The following is a 25,792-nucleotide window of genomic DNA, read 5'->3' as shown; positions in this document are numbered from 1 at the left end:
AAATTATCAAACATATCTTTAATTCCTTTTTTCCCTTTAAACTTTGTGTTGGAGGTTGTAGATTTGGAATCAAATTAACCCATGCCTTTTTTTCTGCAGTAATTGTCTCTGTGTACACTTTGCTTTTCAGTTCTAGTGGAGGAAGTCTACCTTCTTCCATTTCGAGGTATCTGAAATGGTTTTCTACTCTTCTATCTCTGAGCAGCTTATAAATAACAATAGCTTGTTATTCTGATCTATGTGCACATTCTTACCCTCAGCCAAAGATGAGGTAATGTTCCGTCAATTGAAGGTAACCTCTGGATTTCTAATCGGTGAAGGACAGCAAAAAGAATCTTGGATGTGAGAACACGGAATATTTTCCTGCTCTGGAGGGGGTCTGAAATACATGATCCAAGATGAACTGCAACTGTAGGAAAAAGGTTAAACAGAGGAGAGGAAAACGATCTTCTTGCCAATAGATGAAGTTAGGAGTGAAGTCTACTCTAGTCCATCTAAAATGTCATCAATATTTGTTTAAGCAAGCAAATATTGGCATAACTTCATGAAGCAAGGAGGCCTGGGGCCATGGGGGGAAATGTTAGAATAAAACCACGTGAAAGATTTGCCAGTCCATTTGGCAAGAGCAGATGTTTGGGGGAAAAAAAAAACTCCTGATCATCACAGAATTTTAGCCTTTGCTTCGATTTGAATTCAAAGGGAAGAGGCAGAAATAGCTATACCAGCAAATCCAGAATGAATCTGAAGACATGAATGTATTGCTGGAGGGAAATGCATATTGCAGTGACTGCCTTCACTGGAAACAATTCTAGTTAGGTTAAGAGAGTTGCAGGACCTTCATGGTCACCATGGGCTAGTATTTAACCTGACAGCAGCTCTAGTATTCAAGAGTGTTCACCCAAAGCCACATATAAGACTTCCAGATTTAGTATAATTCTTTTTCCTTTTTTTTTAATTAAGCCAGATTTTCACATGAGGAAAAAATCCACGTTAGGTGAAAGCAGTCTTTCCCCCTTACAAGCCTCTCCCTGATCTTTGCATCTTCAAACACTAGCAGAATCATACCAGGACGTAACAGTCTGCTTCCCAGTGCTGCTGCTGGCACAGTGCACTTCCAATCCTTCCTTAACACAGAGCTGCAAACACCTGGAACAACAAAAAGCAATAAAATATGATGAGAAACAGAGTGGCAGTGTCTTAATGATGTATTTAGCTCTGACACACATTGTGACATTGCAAGCAAGGCCCTGTCAGTTCCCCATCTGCTTCAAGGCACAGGTCTTGTCCATACAGAGTGAAATTCTGGGGTTGGTCTCAAAGTCACACTTTCAAAGAGAAACAAAATGCTGATATATCACAGTGAGGCTGAACATACCTTGAATTAAGCAACCAGGAAGTGTTCAGCAGCCAGAACGCCAAAGTAACCTCAGAAGCACAGACTACATTAACAACCTTGCACTTCCTCAGGAGGCAAAGATGGGATTGCACCCATTTGGGGATAAGCTCAGGGGTCAGGTTTTTTTGCTCTGGAGGTACACTGGCTAGTGCTGCTGTGTCACAGTTTACCACTTCCCTGACCTAAGTGCTTGAAAAGGGATTTTTAAAAGCTACATGTTAATCCAAAACTGCATCATGACAAAAAAATGAGATGATTAATCTGCATCAGGGCTTGCTCACTGTGCGTTTCTGTTCCTCCCAACAAGGTGAGGACCTGGGAGACACGTGGCTAGCCTGAAACCCTACTTTATGGGATTTCACAGCATCTTCCTGCAGAGGAGGTGACAGAAGAGAAGAAAGGAAGACTATCATGGAAACCCTTCATTTGTCAAATACTTCTCTACTTTTTGGAGAACACAGGTTTTGTTGCCTCCCACAGAAGTGCTTCAAAAGCCACCTTTTGTTCTTCAAAGTTATTGCTCTGTATATTGTTTTCCTTTAAAAAAAAAATCCCAAACTTCAGTATAACCTGCACTCTTGGCCTAGGTTCAAGAGCCTGTAGGCAGGATTGCACATTACATAGGACGAAACTAGTATGCACACGCTACCCAAAGAAGTGTAATCGCAGTAATCTTTCTCACTTCTGTATGAAATTCAGATATGCAAGTAGGTCTGGGCATATTTAAAATAAATAAGCAAGCAAATTTTCCTTGAGCATGACCACAGTATAAAGTCCAAAATTGCCATCACATCACAGTTACACAACAGAGTCATTACAGTTGCAGAAGGGAGGCAAAGATTGCATACAAGAATCATACAAGACATGTGAAATAATTAACTTGATATGGGGTTTCTAATAAGGGCTGGAAAAAGTTTTCAAAGTCTGACTGTAGCACTAAAATGCATCTGCATGTTTTTCCTGAAACAATGTAAAAGTCTTAGGAATGAAAAGTTAGCACAAAAGCAGTTCCTTTCAAAAGCATGCCTTCTTGCAGTTGCTGTCAAGAGCAGGATGCTAGATCACAGAAAGATCAATAATTTCCATTTTTTTTTAAATAAATAAATAGAAGGATGGATGGTTTGCTCTATCAAGACAGCCTTCCAGTGGGTATCCTCATCTCCTGCCCAAAAGCATCATACATCATTTTGCTACTAATAATATATCTGAGCTATTATATGACACTACATAGCTACCTTTAAGTGCATCACAGAAGAGGAAAAAAAGAGCAAGGCCCATATTAAAGGAAAGTTTGCTTCTGCTATGTATATGATGGCGGCTGAAAAGGGAACAGTCCTTCAATTTGTCTAACAGAGCTGGAGCACAGTAATCACATTAGAGCCCTTTTCACATGACATAGAAAGGCCAAGGACAGTTAGTGTCCTAGTTAAAATATTTTTTCTTAAAAAAAAAAAAATCCCATTGCAAAATATTTTAAAAGCCTATTGTAGAGGCACTGAAGTGCAATAGGCTTACCAAGGGAGATTTTTCAGGCTTGGGAAATTTCATGGAGCAGGCAGTTTCCTTATCAAATTATAACTGAAGATCTTAAATGCTTTTCCACATTTCAATGCCTCTTTAGAAGTGAAACGGTCAAAACTGCTTGATGAACCACAACTGAGAAGCAAAGGTGAGAGAGGAAAACAAAGAGCAATTTCAAGTTCATGCTTTGATTAATACTGACAGAGAAAAAAAATTATTTCTGTTCCAGACTGGGTGCCAGTGGATGGCAATTTCTCAGTGCCTCATTTCCCTCTGCTCTTACACGACAGCAAACAGTTCAGCTATTAGCACAAATGAAGAGCACTTTGTGCTACGCTCTAGCACCTTGGGTAGAAAGTATGAGGCAAACACTAAGCAGTAACGCTATTAAAATAAGGGAGAAGAGGGGAAGGTGATACTGGTTTATAGGCAGGGTAAAAAGTTCAGATTGTAATATTGACAGGAAGTTTATAAAATTCTTTCCATACTTTATGCGCCAGCATCAGGAGGCTGCTGAAGGACAGGCTAAGAGTACAGAGTAGAAGATTTTTTTATTATTTTGTTTTTAAAGCACTTTTAGACTTGCTTTTGAGACTAAATATTGGCTTATATTCCAGCAAAGACAACTTCCTGCAAGTGATTCATTACTTCTAATCCACAACCCATTACAGAGCAGCCCTCTGTCAGATTCTTGATTTCTCTTGGGACACTAGTACAATGTGAAAAGCTTAATAGGAGCTAAGAGCATTCATACCAGTTACAGCATCAGGCAGCTGAATTCATCTTACTGGAAAAATTTTTATTTTCTTTTAGTCAGAGGAGGTGCACGTTTCTGTGAAATTGTCTTTAGAGTAAGACACATCACAAGGATGTCATCAATGCGATAATCTCAATTCAAGCAAAGATAAATCACTTGAGCCAGATTCCAGTACTTGTCTCAGGCCCTGGATGCTAAGCTTGATTACTAGGACAGCTCTACAGCACTACGCTAAGGCAAGGCTTGATCTCCAGGCTGCCTAATTCTTCCTGAAGAACAGAATTTCCATCCCTGATGACTAGCGATATGGACTCCTCCTCTGGGACAAACGGAGAGAAAAGAAGCCAGGTGCTTAGATTACATTTCTTTATCTCCAGCTGTTCTGCACTAAAATTTATCTTGAGCAGATCACTTAGGCTTTCTGCTCTACATACTTCCACACAGTGAAGGTGTATGAGGGGACAGGCCATCAATAATAGCAGAACACTTGTTTTGTCCCCCATCCAGGAAGTTGAAGCATTCTGTGAAGAATTTAAGAGCCATCGCAAACCTTCGGGATAGCGCTAAGTAACTATCAAGAGTAACCAAGGCAAGTTCAGGAAAAAATATTTCCCTTAACCAGTTAGGCCATTAGTTCTACTTAAGAAAGAGGAGCAGACACAAAAATTACTCAGTTCTGTTAGTTTAATGGAAATTCTGTTAGCTTATGGAAATATTTGAGGGAAGAAAATGAAAATCCTCCATGAGTGGTTGTCTCCCTCTTTGTGGGGAAGAGAAATAAGAATCAATTTAGCTGAAATGAACTGGCATAACATCACTAAACAAGTTTGGCCTTTGCAGTTCTTATTCCCAAATACTTCTAACTAAGTATTACAGAGGTCCTGTAACAAGACCTCTTTCTCATCAAGGGACCTACCATTAGCACCCCCACGAGAGTCTTGAAATACAGGAACACTATTATCTTCATTTTCAAATGGAGAATAAAGGTAAGCTGAGGCTCAGTGGTTTCCCCAAGGTCACAGCCAATGACTGGTAACTGAACCCAGGTTTCAAGTCACAAGCTACCGACTTTGCACTGCTCTGTTCTTTCTCTCTTTACTTTGCCAAAGGCCCTCTGTGTCACTGAAAACTGCCTCCTTGGTTTACGTATTCACTGATGAAGAAGAAAAGAATCCATAAATTATTCTAAAGGTACCAGGATAAGAAGCACCCTCCCACCTCTGCACAACTGTTCTTGCCTGAAACAGCACAAGCCTTGACTCCCATAAGTAAGAGCAGAATCAGGCCCACAAAATTTTAGTTTGATTATGAGGAAATAAGTCTGGAGGCAAAACCAAACAAAGCCTACACCGACTTGTTTTCTCTTCAGCCTTTCATTAAGTTTCTAAACATGTTAATCTCAATCTGCAAGCTGCTATTCATCAAAACCCTGAATAACAGAGTGCTTCAATTGCAGACTGCATGCAGCCCACACCACCACCTAGATAATTCAACAGTTTTATCAGGAGGCACTAGTGTCTTACAGAGCTTTAATAATTTGTCTGGAACTTAACTTACCTCCATTCTTTCTTTCCATAACCTTTCATATATTCCCCTGACACTGGATGTTTAGTGCTCCGGTAACCACAGGAAACATTTTTAGCACCTAGCTCAAGATCTCCAAAGTCCCTTACCTGGTTTCTATGATACATTTTGACACCTGAACTAGGACAAATCTACCTAAACTGCCAGCACATAAGTCAAGTCTGTTTTAATTGTTCCTGATAAGTCATTGCCAACCTGCGCCCAGACACAGACACTCTAGATTAAAAATGCTCCATTTCTTTACTTGATTTTGAAACTTTAAAAGGTGAGCAAGTCACTCAAAGGTTTATGCATGGAGAAAGCCACGCAAACTCGAGACATTTCATAAACCTTCTCTCGCTCACTCTCATACAAGGTTGAAGGGCCTGCCACAGTCTAAACCCCAAGCCTTGCCTCAAGAAAAAAATTCAAAGACATTTTTATATAGTATTTCTTAGCATTCTCCTGTTCACACCTTGATTTTTGCCAGGCACAAGGGTTTTTTTCCTCCATGGATCACTGGCCCTACTGTTCAAAAATAGGACTAGGTTTCAAGTAGTGTGATATGCATTTCTTTCATAATTCTCTCCAGATCGTATTTTCAATCCCTTTCCCTATAGCAACAAATGATGGGTATTGGGGGCGGGTGGGATGGGTGTTGTTCATTTGTTTTAATGAAAGGTGAGATTTCCAGGTAATAATATGATTTAAAGAGTCCAAGATTTAACAAAGCAAGGCAGTAAATATAATGGATATCTGATAAGCTTGTATGTGTAGTCAACATTGCCAGTAGTTTAAACTTCTCATCCCTATCAAGTTTTTAAGATCTAGCTGTATGACAGGATATTTTTGTTCTTCCCAAACTAGCTGTTTGTCTGAAAATAAACTATTAGTCTGGGAGAAATGCCCATGGTAACATTCCTCTAAAAAAAGCCTCAGTGCCTCTGCATCTCCACTTTTGGTGGAGTTTTTGTTACCTTAATTTGCGTTTTCAAGCATAAAATGATTAATATAGCACTTCCAGTAGCAGTAATCACAGCAGAGCTCTAGGTAAACTAGAGACAGGTTAAGGTCCAGGAACATAGTAACCAATTACATCCTGATGCAAACTGCAGTCCTGTTTACCTAAAGGAGTTTCCCCCCTACCCCAGCAAGAACGTATATTTAGGTATTATTCAGGTAAAGCACTATTAAGGGCAAACCTGTTTTTCTTGATCATATTGACAGCTTTTTGTAGTGTTTATTTTTCCAGAGTAGAAGGATGCATTGAAAGCCAGGGGCTGTGAGTCCTTTTCAAGATCCACTATTAGGCTACTATGAAACCCCAAGTCTCTTTTTCCAGGAGTGATATGGTTAAAATAATATTTATTCTTCATAAAAGCACCATGCTGAAAATCTCCACACAAGAACTAATAACAAGCACTAAATCCTAAACTATAGATTAGCATTGTTTTTGCAGTGTGCATGTAGCTACTGCCACGTATCCTGATCGGTTACCAGACCAAAAAAACAGATTGGTTTTTGGAATTTACATGCTACAGGATGAGCACATTTGCAAGGGGAACCACAGACCGCCTTATGTTAAGTGCCATTCCCTGCCTCCTCCTTGTATGTCCTGAGCTCTTCATTTATTGAGTCTATTTCCAATCAGTGGTTTGAATGTCATCTTGTAGGTAGCCTGCAACATGACTTTCTTGCCCATGTCCCAAGTAATCAAAGCCCTACAAATAAAATTGCTATTACATTTCAGGTCTGGAGGTCATTGGTCAAAAAAGCAAACACCCAGATACATGCGTGGAGCTAAGAAGGAATGAGATGCCATGACTGAGGCAGCCAAATCATCTCCCCAGAATGAGAAAAGAGAAATATCCAGACCTCACTATCCCCTTGCATATTTGTCTGCACTCGTAGCAGCTGATCAGTGAAACTGAGGTTTGAGAGCACTGACATTTTGACACACAGCTTTTCTAAACATGGCAAATCTTGCTCCTATTTAACTGCACACCTCCCAGTGTGAGGCCAAGGAAAAGGGGAGAAACTTCTGCCCCGATCCCTCTAACACTCTTTTAAACCTCTCAGGCCTTGTAGTGTCACTGGCAGAGAGAGGCAGGATGCACAGCAGCAGGCTGTGAGCTGTGGGAGAAGGTGGTGCATTCACATCTGTGCAATGGCACAAGGCAAATCAGCACATTTAAACATCGCATCCAAACTACCAAACATGAGCAGATGCATTTTATTCTTTTAATACCTAATTTATTTGCTTCCTGGTGTTCTACTATTTGCTGAAGACAGCTGGAGACATAAATTACCTTTTTTCCTTCAGCCAAAATAAATAAATATTTATGGCTAATTAGGACTTCCCTTTCTTGGTTGTGAGTGTTCACCTGGCTGAACTGCTGCGATAAGGGGCAACACGGCGAGGCTGAGCCAAGCAAGGGAAGCAGCCGTATGTCCATGAAATGGGTAGCAACCGCTGTGCCTCTAACCACAGGAAGGAACCAGTAAACACACAAACTTCATAGCAACACTGCCTCCATCTGCACAGTCATTAATGGCAAGGGACACCCCTCCTGCCCCATATCATGGCTCTGAAGATCAGAACTGCAAAGACAGCTTCAGCACTCGCTATGAGGGGTCTCGGGACAAATTTCCAGGGGCTTATGGCAAGAGGATCAAGAAACAGCCCTTTGGGATCTGGAGGCCAGAAACACATATTGGTTGTGCCTGCCTAGTTTTGGAGCCCTAGCGTATATAGTTGGCATGAAGGCAGTGGTGAATATCACCATCTGAATGTGCACTGGTGGTATTTCACATTATAATTCATATACTGCTGCACAGAGGCACAAATCCTCTGCTCAGACCTGCACAGAGTTGCAACACACAGCACAACTCATGCATAGCTTTGCCTCAAAATTATTTTTAAATAAAAGGAATCCACAAAAAAAGTACTTTATGCCAAATATCTCCCATTGTTAGCAGCTACAGAGCCAAGGGCTTGAGCTTTGTACAAGGATTTCATTAAGATGTATATCCCAGTATAGCAGCACTGCTACACAGCAATTCAAAACCAAGTTACCACAAGTTATTCTGCTGAATACAGCAACAGAGGATGCCTGCATTTTGTCAGACCCACATTCCCAGCCTCAACCACTGTAAGAATTTTAGTTAAACCATGTTAAACCACTCTTAGTGGCAAAATTTTCAAAAATAGCTACAGTACTAGTCAAAGGGGAAGTAAAAACATGAATAATGTAAATGCTGACTTGCTGAAATCCCTTCCCATATTTCAAACACAAAATAATACCAGTGATTTTGAAAGCAGCATAAACCTTATAGAAAACTGGACATCTAGTGGCACTGCATGGGAATTGCGGGACAGAGGAGAGGTGATATCTCCTCAAACCCTCTTCCATGAAGACTGTGACAAAGTATAGGAATAACAGTGATGGGACATAAGAGTCCTCCAGAATCCTGACACATGGCAAAATTTTATCCCAGGAGTTCATGCAACAACTATCCTTTCTAAATAATTAAAAAAACCCACCACCAAGTGATCAGGCAGGTATTCTACTTGATGGGTTTTTCTTTTATCACACACTTGCTCTTTGCTTCCCTTTTGTCCCCCCAAAACAGTCAAAAGGTTTACATTATGCCATCCTGCTACATCTGAATTATGGATTCCCACTTCAAAATACCATGGTTTTGCCATTATTTGTAATAAGTTAAAGCAGAGAGCTCTGGTGTTGGGGAAAAAGAAAAGCTTTGTTTATCTACACTATACCCTACATATCCTAGTATTTGATCCCAGAATACTTTTTTTTATTCAGCATTACCAGCAGCTGTGGGCAAATCCCCTGCTAGGTCTGCTCTTTTCAGTATGAAACCATGAACAGGTTCCTGTAAGTAAAATGCTCCATACTGATAGATAATCTCATGCTAAGAGTTAGTCTTTAACACAGGAAAGCTTATTTCTGAGCTGGAAATGGGCCCAATACAAATGCGGTAGAGTCAATGGAGAAAAGATAAAAGATGCCGAGGTTTTCATATTTTTTTTGTCATCAGTCCTTAACAAGACTTTGCATTTAAGTTTGGATTATATGTTACACATTGAGGAAATGTATTTCATGCTTGAGAAACTGCATACTAGCAAATCCCACCATAGTGATGAACAAATAAGGAGAAAACAGTAAAGCCCACAGATCAGTCAGTTGCAGTACAGACTGCAACCAAAACCATCACAATTCACAAGTGTTTAATTTCTCCCTCTGTACTAGCATTGAATAGAATTTCAGTACCTTCTAGCATTTAATAACTTCCTTTGAAGGAAAGCTGAAGGGGGAAGAATTTTCACAACAGTGAGTTGTCTGTACAGTTGAGTCAGATTTCAGTCAAGCAAACCTTTTTTAATTTGATATTCTTAAAAGACGTCAAGCAAAATGGCTTTCAAATGATGAATGAGAAATCCAGTCATGCATTGGCTATGCTCAATAACCTGGAGATACCAGATTAAAAAAAAAAAAAAAAAAAAAAAAAGACTACTTTAAATTTAATTTCTCTTTAAATGAACATTGCAATTGCACAGTTCCAGGATTATGTATTTACTTTAAAAGTTGAAGTATTTCTACAAAAGCTCCCAGGTAATATTTCATTTCTCATAGCTGCAGACTGAGACAAGCAAACAGATTAGTTTGTTACACATCTTCTCACATCAAACATCTCTGCTCTGTCACAGGCATTTGTCAATGCTTGAGGTCTTTTACTTTCTAAAACGTTGTCACCTTCGGGTTTTCTATGGAGCCTGCTGATACTTATGGTGCTGGTGGCAGAAATGGGGGGTTAAAAAGGAAATTTGTTTGGGGGCTTAGTGCTACCAGTAAAAGCCACCAACTTGCCATCAAAGGGGGGGAGTTTTGTAGGTTCATTAAGCAAGTTTCCTCAATGCATCTCCTAGTAACTAACCACCCGTGTGGCAAAAGAAGCCTGCATCACAGTACTCTCCTTTCCCCCTAAGCAGTTTCACCAGCCTTTCACAGAGCAAGGGGAGAAGGGGAAAAAATGTTGCATTTTCCCTGAGCTGAAGGCCAAATTGGAAGCTTTGTTTACCTGGCATTATAACACACTTTCTGGCAGGCTTTTGGATTTCTGACCAGCTTTTAAGTGGCAGATAACAGTGCACACAGGCATAGCTCTGAACCCATTCAGATTCAGCTCTGGGGACCCAAAATTTTGGCTTCAGCCACAAAGGGGCTCGAGGCCAGTGGTCACCTCAGCCAATGCTCAGGTTTTGGGAGGCACATGAGCTCCCCACTGGCGATCCCCACCAGCAGCTTGTGTTGTATTCCTGTCAGTAACTCTGACTTTCTGCATGCTCAGAGCCAGTTTATGCCTCAGTTTCCCCATCTGAGGGATTAGGGTAGCAGGGTTTTGCCAAACACAGCAGTGAGGAGATAACAAGCACTGCACACACAGACCAGGTGTGGCACAATTCCCTCCCAGCTTTTTTAGCCACATACAAGGCGATTGAATTTAGCTGAGTTTGAATGAGTTACATGAATACAGGGCTGGTGTAGGGCAGTGATGAATCATATTTTCCTCCATGCTTATTCTTTGTACAATAACGTATTGCAGACCTCTAATTCCTCTGCTAAACATCCATAATCATTTGACAGCTGAAGAGCCTCCAGGGATTTCATATTTGAATCAGGGCAACAGACAGAGACAGGTCAGTTAAAGCAGACTTCAGTAGATCAGAGTTACAAAATGTAAAGACTTCTATTTTAACCAAACTGTGCATTTTAACATAGAACATCACTTCAACAAATTACCATAAATCACTCTTAACAAGATCATTTTGTTAGGGGCTTATGAAAAGACCATAAAGATATATTCTTTTTTCCCCAGTTTTAAAACAAAAGAGGGCACTTCACCCTAAAGCAAGATGTGCCTCCCTCCGGCAGGCTTGCAGACAGAAAAACCTCTGCGCAGACACTGAAACCCCTATAGAAGTGCTGGGAAGTACGTTAACAGATCCCTCCATAGCTCCCCATGTGCTGGCTTGGGGTCCCCCTGCTAGGTCCAGGGGTGTCAAGGGCCTCCCTTGCCATGCCTGGCACAAGGCGGCTGATTCTTCTTCAAGGATCCAGAGGCGAAGATGAAGGCAGCAATTCTCCTGCACAGCCTCAGGGTCTGCCTCATGCCCAGATTTGGCAAAGCATGAGAGGTCTCATTATCTAATACTTTGTAAAATCTCACTATTTTCCTGGAAATTATTTGGCTGAAGAAGACAAAAAAGCCCCACAAACACATTTCCCTTCCCTCTGCAGAGGTACCTCACCATACAGAGCCTCTGCTCTTTCCTACACATCAGAAACCAAGTAAAGCAAAATACATATATATGCCATCTGCTTTTCCTGGATCTCCTCTCCCCTGAGCCCCTCCATCTCTCTGCATCCTTACCTGCTTCTCTTGACAGACACCCACCAAGGCTCTCCGGAAGGCATCACTACTGCCCAGGTCAGCAGGCAAGGGATACCCCTCCCCAACCCTCACCCCTCTCCAGGAAACCCACGCAGGTGCTTGTCCCACTCCTCTTAACCTCCCTGTTTCTGCCCTCTCCTGCAAGTAAACAAGCCAGCTCCTCTCTCTACAGGCAACACCTGTAGTTTGTCCTGCTCCCCTCCACCTCCTGCCCACCCCTCGCTCCCCACATGGCTCCCTTTGGCCAGCAGCATCCCGCAGGGCTCACAGACGCAGCCCTGGGCTATCCCAAAGAGTCAGCAAGCTGGTGACACTGTCATAATATGAAGTCTGAGCGGGGTTTTGGGAGGCTTTTATCAATTTCAGCATGGGAATATCGAGTTTCATCACACGTCTGATGTTACATGGCATTCACATCATGTGGAAAGGACTGGTTTGAGTACATCAATCACCCCAAAGAAAGAGAAAACAAAAGAGGAAAAGTATACGCCAGCGATCCTTTCTCACCAAGTGGAATAGCTAAACTTGTCTTCAGCAATCAATCAAGGCTCCAGCAAAACCTGTTCTACCAAAGATAAATGATCTTCTGCGAAAGAACAGATACCTCTGAAAACTTCATTACCATTTGTTAAGGCAAAGAGTTGCCTCTTGACAGTCTCCTTAATGCAGCATAAATTTTAATAAGGCGTGCGCAAATGACCAGCTACAGTGCAGCTCACAGACTGCTGAGCTTTAGGAAAACAATTCCCTATAGCTCCTTTTCACCTCCTGTCCTGGTATTGTTGAAAATCTGTCCTGCTAATCATGCACGGGAGAAACAGCAGCATGCATTTATAGGCTCAAGGTCTGGTTTTAAGTTTACATCCATCATGCTCTTTCTAATAATCACTTGTCTCACATCAGCTGCTACAAAGTCTCTTAGACAATCCAAACTGCTTTTTTGAATCACTAACTGGGTACCCCAAACATTATTAAAAGGGGACAGTATTAAGGTCAGAAGCAATGGATAATTTTTTTCTACAGGTACTTGGTAGGATAAGGAGATAAGGAAAAAAACTCTAGGTCATTCTGTGCTTCTTAGGTCAATACACAGATATTGCAGCCAAGTCATGGAATTAATTTTTAGCATTATATTTGTCTTTTTTTTTTAAATCATGTTGTATTGCATGTTATGGATCACTGTGCAAAAGTTTTGATATAGATGACATGCTTTTAAATTTTCTTCAAATATTGGTACTATACCAACTGTAAAATTAGGACTTGTACTATATTATCAGGCACATTGATTATTAAATTCTGATATCTTAGTACCACTGATAAAGAAACAGCTCACAGTAACATTAATCTGTATGTAGGATACTCAAGCATGTGCAGGCTTGCTTCGTTTGGAAGGAGAGCACAAAAAAACCTAACTTCGAAATTAAAAATAGCTATGCAGGAGTGTGAGTAACAGAAACGTCTCACCTTAGTGCTAAGTTTCCCTTGGATTCAGCCTCCACCACTGCCTTACATTAACACTGCCTTACACTAACACAGTTCCTGTTTAACAAACCAAAATAAGGTTCATTGCTTTTAGTCACTGTGCCTTGTAGGACTGCCTGCACCCTAGGAAGATCATGAAGCAGCCTCTGCATGACCGCCGAGGTACTAGGAGAAAGTGGCCTCCCAGCACAGTGGGTACGGCTCACGTGGCACGCAAATCACCCCAGTTCAGCAGTTCATGCCATTTCAGCATATACAAGGCTCCAGTCTGAACAGGTCAGATGCAGTCTGGGGTCATGAAAAGCTAAAGATGAGAGAAAGACCCTTGGATGGGATCAGTCCAAAGGACCAAGCAGGTAGTGGGAGAGAGGCAATGGAAGAAGTCCTCACGTTTGCTGTTATCATCTTTTAACAACCTTTCCAGTTCATATTCTGTCTCCTGGCTGTGGTATTGAAAATGAAATCAAAGGCAGGCAACTGAGTACTTTTTGCTTTACATCCATTTATGTTAAACAGAGCATCCCTCACTGGCACAGGAACACACCAAGCTTGTGATCACCCCATTACAGCACTCTGGAGAGAGAGGTTGTATTAGGAGCTATTTCACTAACTGCTTCTAGAAAACATAAGCACAGGGAAAATAGTATTTACAGCAAGGAAAGCGAGGTTGAACATTCAGCAGAAGATGCAGGGACTTTGCCTTTTAACCCTTTTTGCAGAGTGCTGTTTCTGTCAAGACAGGTTCAGAAAAGGGGTACAAAATTAATTTCTGAAAAATACGCATAAAGACAGAAATAACAAACTAAGTAGAATGAGGATATACATTCTATCCTTGATTATTAAAAAAAAACATAGAAAAAGTGGAATATCATTTTAAGACCATTGTTATTGACATGCTCTATTCTGAAGAAGTTTTACTGAAATCAAAAATAAAGTACATGCATTTTCAGAAAGGAGTCACCTGAAGCATATGCTGCTGAATTTCATTGAAAGTCACACTGAAAATATGTAACATTTGGATTTGTGAGGCTTTTCTTAAACAATTCCTCCAATAATGGTCTAGATCTCTCACAGAACTGACTCATACTTCAATTTTTATAACTACATCAAGTAACATATTCCCCATTTTCTAAAACTTTCAGTCATTACCATGAGGGAAACTAATATATCAATGTAACAACAAAAAAAATTTTATTCTGTAAGCCCAAATCAGATGGACCATCATATTCTGTACTGAAAGCTTTGTGCATTCAGAGTCCTTTCCAGCTATATGAAAAAAGGATCAGTTCTTTTCTGCACAAGGAGTAAGATGCAACCCCAAGACCTTGGTTGATGACCTTCTTCCCTTTCAAACTTCTTCATTGCATCATGGGACCTAGAGAGCTTTCTGAAAATAGAAACAGATTTGTATCTACCCACCCGAGTCCAGGAGCTGGGACTCTCAAACCAGCACTGAGTCTTCTGAGCATGACACAAGCCACAGGAGTGGGTGGTTCAGCTCAGATGTGCCAATACTCCTGAACGGAAAACCTGTTTGGCTGAAGTCCCACCAAGGCACCTCAAAACAGGTCTTAAAATGACTATCAGAGTATTGATAGCCCTCCACAGAGGCAGGTTTTCAAAGTAAAATTTGAGAGATGCAACAGCATTTGAAGGGAAGCAAAACAATAAAAAGTTTCTCAGGAATGCTGAGAAATTAAAGCTACTGAGCAGGTCTTGCACAGCTATGCTGTGAGTAGAGCTACACTACATGTTACTGTGAAAATATTCATACTAGATTAACTACCAGAAAAAGAAATAGGTTGTTGTATTTGTTTTAGAGTATTTGCAAATGCCCAAAGTAGGACATTTCTGGCATAATTTTTCAGGCCTCACCGGAAATTATTTTGGTCCACTGAGCCTTTGTGTCTTTTAATGTAGAGATGGGAAAAGAGGTGATTACATAGTCAGTGCCTCTTCAGAAAAGCACATCTTTATTCCTTCTTGTGCACTGTCTAGTTTTCAACATACAGACATTGAACTTTGTGTGTTTTCCTTGGGAGATTATTTCTTGACTTCATAGACCTTATTGTCAAGTACTTTCTCCTGCTATTAGTTTTACTAGTCCCTACCTGTACTCTGTGTCGTTATGCCTAGTTACAGATTGTGCTAAATAAATCATATTCTTCCTCAGTGTTTATATCTTTTAAGTATTTGCATATGATCGTGTTCCCCTATAGCTGCCAGCTGACAAAAGCACACATATTTAACTATTTTATTCTTTCCTTCCGAATTCCCCACAGGCTTTTCATTGTTCTTATCTGAATTCCCTCTGGTTGTCAACAACAGCCTAGTAATGAGGTGTCCTGACAGCACCCAGCACATTAAGGCTGAAAAGAAAGGAGACCTTACCCCCTCCTAGGACAGGATACCTATGCCTATGCAGTTCAGCAACACACAGGACACTTTTGTTGCTTTGCAAACTCAGGATGAATTTACTACTAATGATCACATCTTGTATTTCTCTCGCCCTGCTGTTTATTTATTTACACCTTCCCAAGATGATTCATCTGGCTAATCTTTTAGAGCCTTCAGCTTACTTCTGACTCTCGTCACTGATTAAACAAAATGATGCATGTCTTCTGTTGTGAAGTTGGACACTGGAAATTTAGAAACTTCCCAGAAGAGCTCTGGACTGTGGGATAGGCATTCTTTGGGCAAGAGGTGGCCTGTCCTCCTCTCTGAGCAAAAGGACAAAGGGCTATCAGCAGCATCAATCTTCATTTGGAAAAATAATCAGGTACAACATCGGCACAGAAGAGCCTGACCTCCATTCACCTTTCTGCCCTGTGACCATACCACCAGAGGGGAAGGTGATGCCTCTAGAGCTGTGCCCTAAAATCCAGATCAAGAAATTGAAATTAATTTGAATGGTGCTGATGTTTGATGCCCTTTGCGTGTGTGGTGTCAAACAACTCCCCTGGTTGTCCTTCCAAATTACGCTGCAGGCGAGAGCACTGAAATATGAAGATTACTTACAAGGAGCGCTCATCTTACTTGCATGGGAAGTTTTGGGTATTTATTCCTACACTACAGGTATTTGTGAAATTAGGACATCTGAGATGCAGTACTAGTACCAAAACAAGACAAAACAAAGAGCTGATAATCCTCTGACTTCTCAATGTTTAACTGAGTAACCCTCCCAAACTTTTCTATTGCACTGTGTTGGTGTAAAATTCATATATGTCAGAGGAAAATCATCTACTTTAAAGGTAACTCAGCCTGCGCCCTGTCAGTCACACTTGTGAAGAGTTATTACAAAAATCGGATTATCTCTATTCCATGCAATACAGTAAGTATGAAGTGCTTCTGCAAATCAAGTTATTAAAAGTGCCCCAACCATTCGCCTCATTGGAAATACTTCAGGGGTACTTACCTGCAAAGTCAGCTGGACACAAAGGTAATCTCTTTGTGCTCACGCAGAATATGCTTTACAGTTTTCTGGCTACTTATATTAATTGAGCAAAACCATTAGCCACTCTTCTTTCTAATCACTGATATGAGGCCAAAGTCATTCCCACCGTTTTCACAGAGGAAAAACAAGAAAACCATACAGATACAAGGTTGACTGGTCACAGGCAGGAAAACCTACGCAGTACTGTTTCCTCATCATTTTCCCATGACTTTGAAAAAGCCCACCCAAGAGTGCAGAAGGGCGGCTGGGGCACCAGATGCTAGGAGGAGGCACGGCAGGACTGGAGAGAATTGAGGCTCTGGCCCTCACCTGTGCACCTGCTCTGTGGGAATCTGACAGATACAGTTCCCTTCAGCCGAGCTGAATTTGTCCTTGTCACCCTGTGCGATGAAATCCTCCTGATGCAGGAGCACGCAGGGCATGGGGGAGCACTGCCGTTCCTACCTGCGTGGCCCAGCTATGGCCCCAGGGTCCAAGAACCACAGAAGGGCTGCCACGGGCAGTGGAAGCCACAGTCCTGACTTCACCAGCTCCTACCAGCTGGCTACAGACAGCAAATCCTCATGGCCCAAGGTATGTGAGGCAGGATGGCATCAGCTCCAAGCCTCCCATATCAGTAGCCCAAATAAAATGTCCTATATCTTGCAAAGCCCCTGGCAAGCAGGACTGCATGTTGGGACAGTCTGTATAGGAGATGATGGGGTCTATAATAATGCAAATAAGAGACTGACATAAATCACAGGTGTGCAACAATTTCAAAAGCTTGCAAGGAAAAGCCAGGGCCAGCCAGATGGAAGAAGAGCCAAAGCAATGCCAACACTCTATGGACGAGGGCCTCTCCCACTTGCTTTAAACATTACCCCTGCACCCTCGACAGATTCTTCCCCCCATGCCAAGTTACCCAGCAGTGAGCAGAAGGAGAGGAGGGCTCAGATTCACTCCAGCGAGGGCTGGGGAGCCAGAATATAGTATGGGCGCTGTGGCCTCTAACAGTGGCCTCGTCCTTGCAGCACACCACCTCACCACAGAGAAATGCACAGCAGGCATGAATAAGGCAGACCGAGAGGCACTTGTTTGAATTAGCAGCCTTCTGCCCTGTAAAATACACCCCATGGCAATGCTGAAGACCTGGCTGCCTGCTCTTCTGCAGCCAGACTGCCCCCAACAGCTGCCTTCTAATGTGACCCAAAAAAGAACCCCCAAACTCCACGCATTTAAATAAGAACACCAGCCCTATAGTATTTATAAAATATTTTCCTTTTGCCAAGCTTACTGCACAGTTGTTAGCACGTATCCTTAACTTCTCCATGTGTCCCTCCTGTAAGGACAAATCTGTGTCCACCCTTTGCCACGGTGCAGAAACTCACTTGAGAGCTTTACCTCCTTGCCCTGCCAGTTGCCACCCTGATGGCTCAGTAACCTCAAGCCTAACGTAGTGCATTACCAAGCAGTTTGCCTCTGCCTCATGGACCCAGCAGGTATCCATGTGCCATTTCAGCCATCAAAAATTCTCCTCTCATAGATTTTTGTACTGATAAACATGGGAAAGGTGAGAGACTTTTGTAAATAAATGACTGGATCAAAACTTGTGTCAAGGTGCAGGTCATACACAACCACAGAACTCACACTTGCTTGAGCTTTCTCTCCAAAAGCCACTATGGTACAAGAGAGCTACCAAAACCGATGCTGTGAGAGGGCAACAAAAGGTCTGCCTCAAGCATGAGTTTCCTAAAGGCCCAGCCACTGAGTTGCTTCCTCCGTGCCCCCCTGACGCCCAGCACAGGGTAGGGGCAGCCAGCGGGAGGGTGCACCATGCCCCAGGGCTCCCCAGCCACACCATGTGGACACCAGCCCCAGGCAGTGCCTGGGGAACCGCAGCTGCTGTGCTGGGGCCAAAGCGGTCCCTGGGGACATCAGGGATGGGGAGAGGTCAGCCGTGGGATGTTGCCAGGTCTGTCCCCACCTACAGGGAGTGAAGCCTACTTAGCATTTTAGCCATACGAGGGAATAACTCCTGTGGAATAAAAGGAGGAAAACTGGGTTAGATGTGGTTAAAGTTTAAAAAAAAAAAGTCATTTAAAAGCGTGAGCATCGTCTTCTGCGTTGGAAAACGCTAAATTGAAAAATGCTCTAATCGGGTCAAAATCAGATCGCCATATGCCAAAGTAAAGCCGACACAATCTCTTCACAAAGAGGGCCCGAGGGGAGTTTTATAATACTTTGTAAGAGAGTAAAAGCTGCAGGGCGAGCTCACCTTCAAATTTCCCCTGAATTTTGCGTTGCAAAGGCAGCCACTCCAGAGAGAGCGGGACACCACAGGGCTGTCGGGACGGGGAGCGCTTCAGCGGGGGAAGCGGCCGGGGCAGGAGCCGCGGAGGAGCGCGCCCACCCGGTGCCTTCCCAGGGGATGCGGTGAACCGGCGGCGGTCCCCGGGGGCGGCCACCCCCCTCTCTCCCCCTCCGCTTCCCTCCCTGCCTCTCGCCGCCTGGAGAAGCGGCGGACTCACCTGCGGGGCGGCCCGAGGCGGCGGCGGCGGCGATGGGCGGCTCACAGCTCCCGACACGCACCCCAGGGCTGCCGCGGCGGCGGGCGGCGGCGCGGGGGGGCACCGGGGACGCTGCCCGCCGAGCCCCGCAGCTGCCGGAGGAGCAGGCAGAGCAGCAGCAGCAGCAACAGCAGCAGCAGCAGGAAGAGCGCCAGGTAGAGGAGCAGGTTGAGCTCCCACTCCATGCCGCCCGCGGCTCGGCACGGCACGGCACGGTTCCCCGCGGACCGCCCGGTGCTGATGGCGGTGCCGGTCGAGCCGCCTCTCTTCTCGCCGCCCGGAGCCTCCTCCCCTGCGGCAGGGAGGCCGGCGGGCGGAGAGGGGTACCGGGCGGAGGGGCTGCCACCGGGCGCCCGCGGAGCCGGTCCTGCCTTCAACCCCCGCCTCTGCGGCACCTCCCTGCCCGGGCAGGGCAGCACCGGGCAGGAGGGCACCGGGGCGCGGGGTTGGTGGGGGCAGTGGGCACCGTGGCCACCCCGCGCCCGCGGCTTCTGGCCCACGGTCCGAGCTGGGGCGCGTTGGCCGTGGTCCTCGGGCGCAGGGTCCCCCGTCAGAGCAACGGTGCGCCGAGAGCACCCGTCGCTGCCAAGAGAAGTTCGCTGGGGTGACTCGCTTCGAAATCGAGCATCCCGTCCGAACTGAAATGCCCACACGGCGGTACCCGCAGGCAGCATCCATCCTGCCTACCCCTCGTTTCACACACGTCCACCATTGAGAACCGTCCCCTTAGCCAGGAGTGAAAACACTTGTCAGATGTTGCCATGGGAATAGGAAAGTTACTCGGATTTTTGGCCCCTTGACTCAGATTTCAGTGAACGATATAATTGTGATGGACCCGCCATGACTTTTGCTTTGAAGGCGATGAAAAAACATACTTTAAAAATACCGGATGCCCTTTGTCGTACTGTATCACTAACATCTGGCTGTCAGTCAGGTAACAGAGCCACTGCCCTTAGAGCCGATGGACACACCAGGGTTAGATCTGGCATGACCCAGTGGCTCCCTCACCCACTTTTGGAAACGCTCTGCTCGGTGCATGACCATCCAGACTTAACAGACAGGTTACTGAAGAGTGCAATCACGGTGGTGGCTCACTGGCCCCCTCGGGACAGCGGCACCAATCGGATAAAAACCCAGACATATTTCACACTCTTAAACTATTACATCTAATCTCCCTCTACTTCTCCATGCTCCCCAAAGACCACTACTGCTCTGAGGCTGCAAGAGAGCAGATGAGGCGAAGGGGGTGGAAGGATGTCAGCTTGCTGCTATCCTCAGGGAAAACCCTACTTGCACTTTTTGGGTACCATCTGTCCGCTTGCCCACATGATTTATCTCGGCTCAAGTCACATCCCCAATGCCTCCACGGATTTATAAGCATCAGAACTGAAATTTCACAGAGTGAACATAAGCACTGCTGCATATATTGCAAATTTGGGAAATGATCATTTACCTTTTATTGAAGTAGCAAAACTTCATTCTGATATCTTCATCAATACTGTAGAAAACATCTGTCGGAAGAAGGAAAGGCCAGGATCCATCATTCTCCCGTGCTCAGACATCCCGGCTCTATATTCTCTCAGGCACAATAATTAGCACTTTCCCATTTTGATTGTATTATTAGTGAGGAGTTGAACTACTCAAAACACAGTTTTCTTATCAGCATTGATTCAGGAGGAATTAAGAATTAGGATCTTTGGGAAATATGGCAAGATTAACACTTGCACTTGATGCGCACAGAATACTGATCAGAAGCTCCATGAGAGACAGTCCGCTCTTGTGCAAGAGACACTGGTGATACAATGCCTTGTGAGTGGCTGTTGTACACGATAGCAAGTACTTCTAAAACATGCTTTTAACCTTTAACAATGACTGTGCCTTAAGATCCAACTGTAAATGTGAAATTGTATTTCAAATCAGCTGAATCAACAAAACGATACATTGGTTTGGGGTTGTTTGTGGTTTTTATGACCAGAACAGAATTCTGAAATTTCTTAAAGCTGTACAGAAGCTAAATAGTTCATCTTCTTTTACTCTTAAAATGTTTTGCTTAATCCTATAACTAAATAGCGCAGTCTGGTTCTTGTAGTCTGAGCAGGACAGTATAACACACAACCTAAATAAGCAGGAATGCTAGAATTCCTCCCCAGTCCTTACTCCTCATATAAAGAAGCAGTCAGACTCTACAGAACAATGGCAACAGAATTACTCAGAAGAGGCATATGCATAAATTTTCTAAAATGTATCTCCTGATTTAAAAGAAACATTTTAGTATCAAGATTTATTAGTTTCAAAAGAGGTTGTGCGTATACAGCAACAAAAAGACTTGCTTGGAAAAGATTATGACTTTCAGCATTTCAAGTAACCAGGTGGTCAAGATTAATTTCTGGTTTGTAACAGATACTTTGAAGCTGAATAAGCAGGAAAAATAATTGAAAAGAGCCATTCTGATTCAATGGTTTAACCTAATCATTTATTATTATTTATCCCGCTTATTCTGAGGCTAATACCATCTTCCCTGCAATTGCATCAAGACATGCTGTTCTAACATGCTACAGCTGGCGAGGCTGCGCGTGCAGTCAGATTTTCCTCACGCGTTTGTAACCAAACATATGTACTGATTCAGTTATCACTCTGAGTCACAATGGTGGAGAATCTGGGAATGGGGATGATACTGGTCTGTTAGAGCTGCAAAGCTGGGAAGATTCAATTCATAGGCAGCAGAAATCCAGATCACGTTATCTGAGCGTTCCGTAGATACTTCTTCCACCAGTACACCAGCAGCAGCGTGATCTGGCATTCAAGACTAATAGAACTGTGGACTATGAGAAGGGTAGCACAACACTGAAATGAATTATTCAAAATAATCCTGGTTTCAAAAGAGAAAATTATCCCCCAATTTTATTAAATGTGCTATCATCTCTTACAGATCAAATGTGACCTTTAAGCTTTTCAGGACTCTGGATTTCCACTATTTGCAGGAGTATCGACATGTGGGATGTGATCACACATGTGTGGTACCAGTAAACATTTTCTGTCTTCTTTTCCAATAGAAAGAAGTTTCCAAATTGATATTCACTTCAGTTTCACACTCCTGAGTTCTTGTATCAAGCCAGTATTTAACCTGTCTGCTAAATAATATTGAAGACCAGGATTTGAGAAAGTGCTTTTTTTTTTTTCAACAATTTTGATTTATTTTTGCCTACTCTACATGAAAGCAAACTATAGTTTCTACTATAACGTAAACATTTGTTACTTTTTAAGAGAATTTGAAGATGCTTCTAAAAGGTTTGAAAATCTTAAACAACACTAAAATCTTAATCCAGACATTGGTTTTGTATGTTTGGAGCCTTCAACTCTAGCTGTAACAATTTTGGCTTAACATGACACTTAACTCAGCAACTGTTTTCACTTGAATCAATAAAAATCATGAATGCAGCTTGGCTGGAGACAGAGAAATTGAAGGATGTGGAGACAGCAGACCTCTTGGTACTTAGCTATTGTGCTGAGACTCAAAGCTGCACATTAATTAATTGCGCTCACTTGGTGGCAGGACAGCACTTCGGCCATTTCAGTAGATCTTTGGAAGACTACAGAGCGAAACAGGCAGCACCAGCAAAAAAAGAAGGTGTGTAATTTCTTTCCCCCAACTTTGTTGCTTGTCTAGAATCGAGCCTTGCAAATACTTCCCACTTTCCCAAATGGATTGCTGAGAGCTGGGAAGTGCTGAATGCAGCACCGTCTGCAGGATCAGAACTTTTGGCAGGACTCTTTGGTGCAAAAAACTTCTTTCACAAGAATAATAAAACCCAAGAGATCATGTGAAGGCGAAGTATGGGTGGAAACAGCAAGAATATTTTGGGGTTTACTCAGAAATCCAGCCTGTAAAAGACGATCAAACAAACATCCAGCAAGTAGATGAAGCAGAAGTTACTAACAACTTGCTTTAAGCTGGTATTTGGATGATTTGCTGACAGTTCCGGGTCCCTTTTTTGGCATAAAATTACTTTAGCATATGTATTAGGCAACTGCTTTCCTAAGCTGTGACACCTTCCTTCTAATAAGTAAAGGACAAAGGCGCTTACGGCTGTGCTTCAGGTAAAGAGCTTGTTTAAGTGCTTCTCTGGATCAGGGCCAGAAAACCCCGCTCCTCACTGCATCAAGCTGGTATGCAAGCTGTACTCTTCATGCTTTATTTCTGCTGGCTGCATTGCTTGCAATGATTACCTATCCTCCCACCTGCAGGAAACTATATCTGTTTCAAAGCCTCAGAGTCTCTCATAAAAACAAATTATAAATTATATTATTGCATCTCTGCAGAGCCTTTCTTCCCAAATAATCTTGTAAGCTGAAATACGGTATACATCATGTTGTGCATGCATGTGCAAACGTGTATACTGGAGGCACTGGAGAGCAGGACTTGCAACTAACCATCAAAGGGGCATTACAGTTAAGGCTACCATGAAAAGAGAAGATAAATTTTTTATTTACTTTTATTAGGTCATAAAATCTGGTTGCTGGAAGCTTGCTGTCAAGATGCTGAGATTCTGATGCTGTTTGTTTTTTTCTTCAGTCCTCAAATGCAATTTTCCCTCATGGCTCAGTTCGGTAAGGTAATCCAATTCAAGCATTTCAGCCTACAGAACATTCATCTCAAATGAAGAAATGCTTCTGTGTGGGCACAATAGATCATTAGGCTCTTCTTTCTGACAATTCCTGCTTTAGTGTAAGTGTCTGTGATTTATTCACTCATTTATTCACGCTGCAGTGTAAAACACTCATTCCTTTTCTTTCTGGTTTCGAACACCCAGAGTATTTCTATGTCTTGATTACAGTTGTAACTCTGCCTTTCACTGTACAGAAATGTAGTAATTGCTCAACTTCAATTTAATTAACCTATTATATTGACCTTATTTTCCATGTAGCTTGCTGTAGATTTCCAGTGCTGTGATTTTATGCCTCCTTAATTTGTGCATGAAATTCTTTACCCTTCCTAGCACATGTGCATGCACAAAATCTGCAAAGTAGACTTTGTGCAAAGAAGGTGGCATGAATCAAAGGAGATAGCCGATTTCTAGCCCCCCCCCCGACCTGGTTCCCCTGGAATCACATCCAGCTCCTCCTGAAGTTCACCATCAACTTCTCTGAGTACTAATCTTGACCAGCACCAGCATCAGAAGCAAAAATCCACCATACCTGCCTCCCCAGCAATAAAGTTAGCACTTCTGGAAACCTAATGCAAATGACTGACGACACTGTTGAATGTTCTGGTTTAGTGTCAAAAATGTGAGTCCTTTGAAAATACTATTTCATCGAAGCTGTTATAAAACTTCCTTTGCAAAAAAAGCTATTGCTGTTATTTGCTAAGCGACAAGACCACAACTCCTCACCAGCCCAAACACTCAGTCACTCCTGTCAAGAGGAGTGATGCCAAAGGGCACGTTGCCACTAGCCTGACAGATCAAGGCACGTGATTGTTCACCGAGGCACATGACGGTTCACTGGGAGAGCCAGGACGGGAATTTTTCCCACACTAGCCCCAAGCACAAATCTCAGCATATGCCCAAGTTGACATTTTTGTAGTTGATGGAGAGTAACATAGTTTAGAAGGCACCTACAAACAATACAAACCTTTCCAACGTTGTTGATAGTAACTGAAGAGTTTCAGAATTTAAGCCCAAGCCTTCACTAATGAATATTATCACTTAAGTTAAATAATAAAAAAAGCAAACCAGACAGAATTTCTACCTAAAGACTGCCAGTTAAACTCCAAGGAAAATACCCAATCAACCATACAGCTGCGATGAGAGAGAACCTTATGCCAAATGTTATCATATTCATGGCTAGAGAAAAAGTTGCAAGTGTTACATCACTTTGTTTCTTATTGTTGCTTCACATGTAGTGCCATTTGGGAAAACTGTTTGCTTGGTTTTGTTCCTACTGAAAGAGGGTCTTTTTGTGATCTCATCATTATTCTTTACCCTGAATATTTGTGATGATATTCATTTTATCCTAAACTGAAAATATAAAACCAGCATGGAAAAATCAGACAGCACCTGCCCTCACTTGCACAAACTTGAAGTTTCTGAAATGTGACTCACCTTTTTAGTTTGCACTAGAATTTCAGTCTTAACAAGGTTTAAAAAGACAGTATAACAGATATTTCAACAATTTTGTGTGAGAAAAGTCAGAGTGTCTGGGGTTTAACATTGGTGGGAAGATACAGTAAGTGATTTTCTTGTTTCAACTCAAACTAAGCATAAAAGCCACTTGTAAAGGCCTTGAGTTTTTACTTACACGCAACACTTCAGAACAGCAGGAAAGGATGTTCTTCTGGCAGATTTGAAAACAACAGGGAAGGATGTTCTTCAGATAAATTTGAAGCTTTTGCTGCATTTTCGTCTACAGCACTGCCTGCCTCCCTCGCGCTACCAGCTTGGCTGTTTTCTAGGGGCTGCAGGAGCACGCACATCTTGAAGACTGGGCACTACAACAGCGTTAACCACTCGAAATGCCGGAGACGCGGTTTTGTTTGGGGTTTTTTTTGTTGTTGTTTTTTTTTTTTTTTTAATTCCAGACGGTTTCCCCGACGACCG

At 42.9% G+C, this 25,792-nt stretch overlaps 1 long non-coding RNA gene across 1 annotated transcript; it reads right to left on the bottom strand.

Moving 5' to 3' along the window:
• Window positions 1-201: 201 nt before the first annotated feature.
• On the bottom strand, window positions 202-25,619 carry LOC142035233 (uncharacterized). The gene is made up of 4 exons (XR_012651835.1): window positions 25,494-25,619; window positions 20,650-20,707; window positions 1,066-1,146; window positions 202-409 (listed from the first exon to the last, which is right to left on the bottom strand). It is a non-coding gene; the product is annotated as an uncharacterized LOC142035233 (long non-coding RNA).
• Window positions 25,620-25,792: the final 173 nt, after the last annotated feature.

This window comes from Buteo buteo, chromosome 1 (genome assembly GCF_964188355.1).
Source record: "Buteo buteo chromosome 1, bButBut1.hap1.1, whole genome shotgun sequence".
Classification (NCBI taxonomy): domain Eukaryota; kingdom Metazoa; phylum Chordata; class Aves; order Accipitriformes; family Accipitridae; genus Buteo; species Buteo buteo.
Note: the sequence above shows the minus strand (reverse complement) of the source record. Positions and strands in the feature narration are given on the sequence as shown.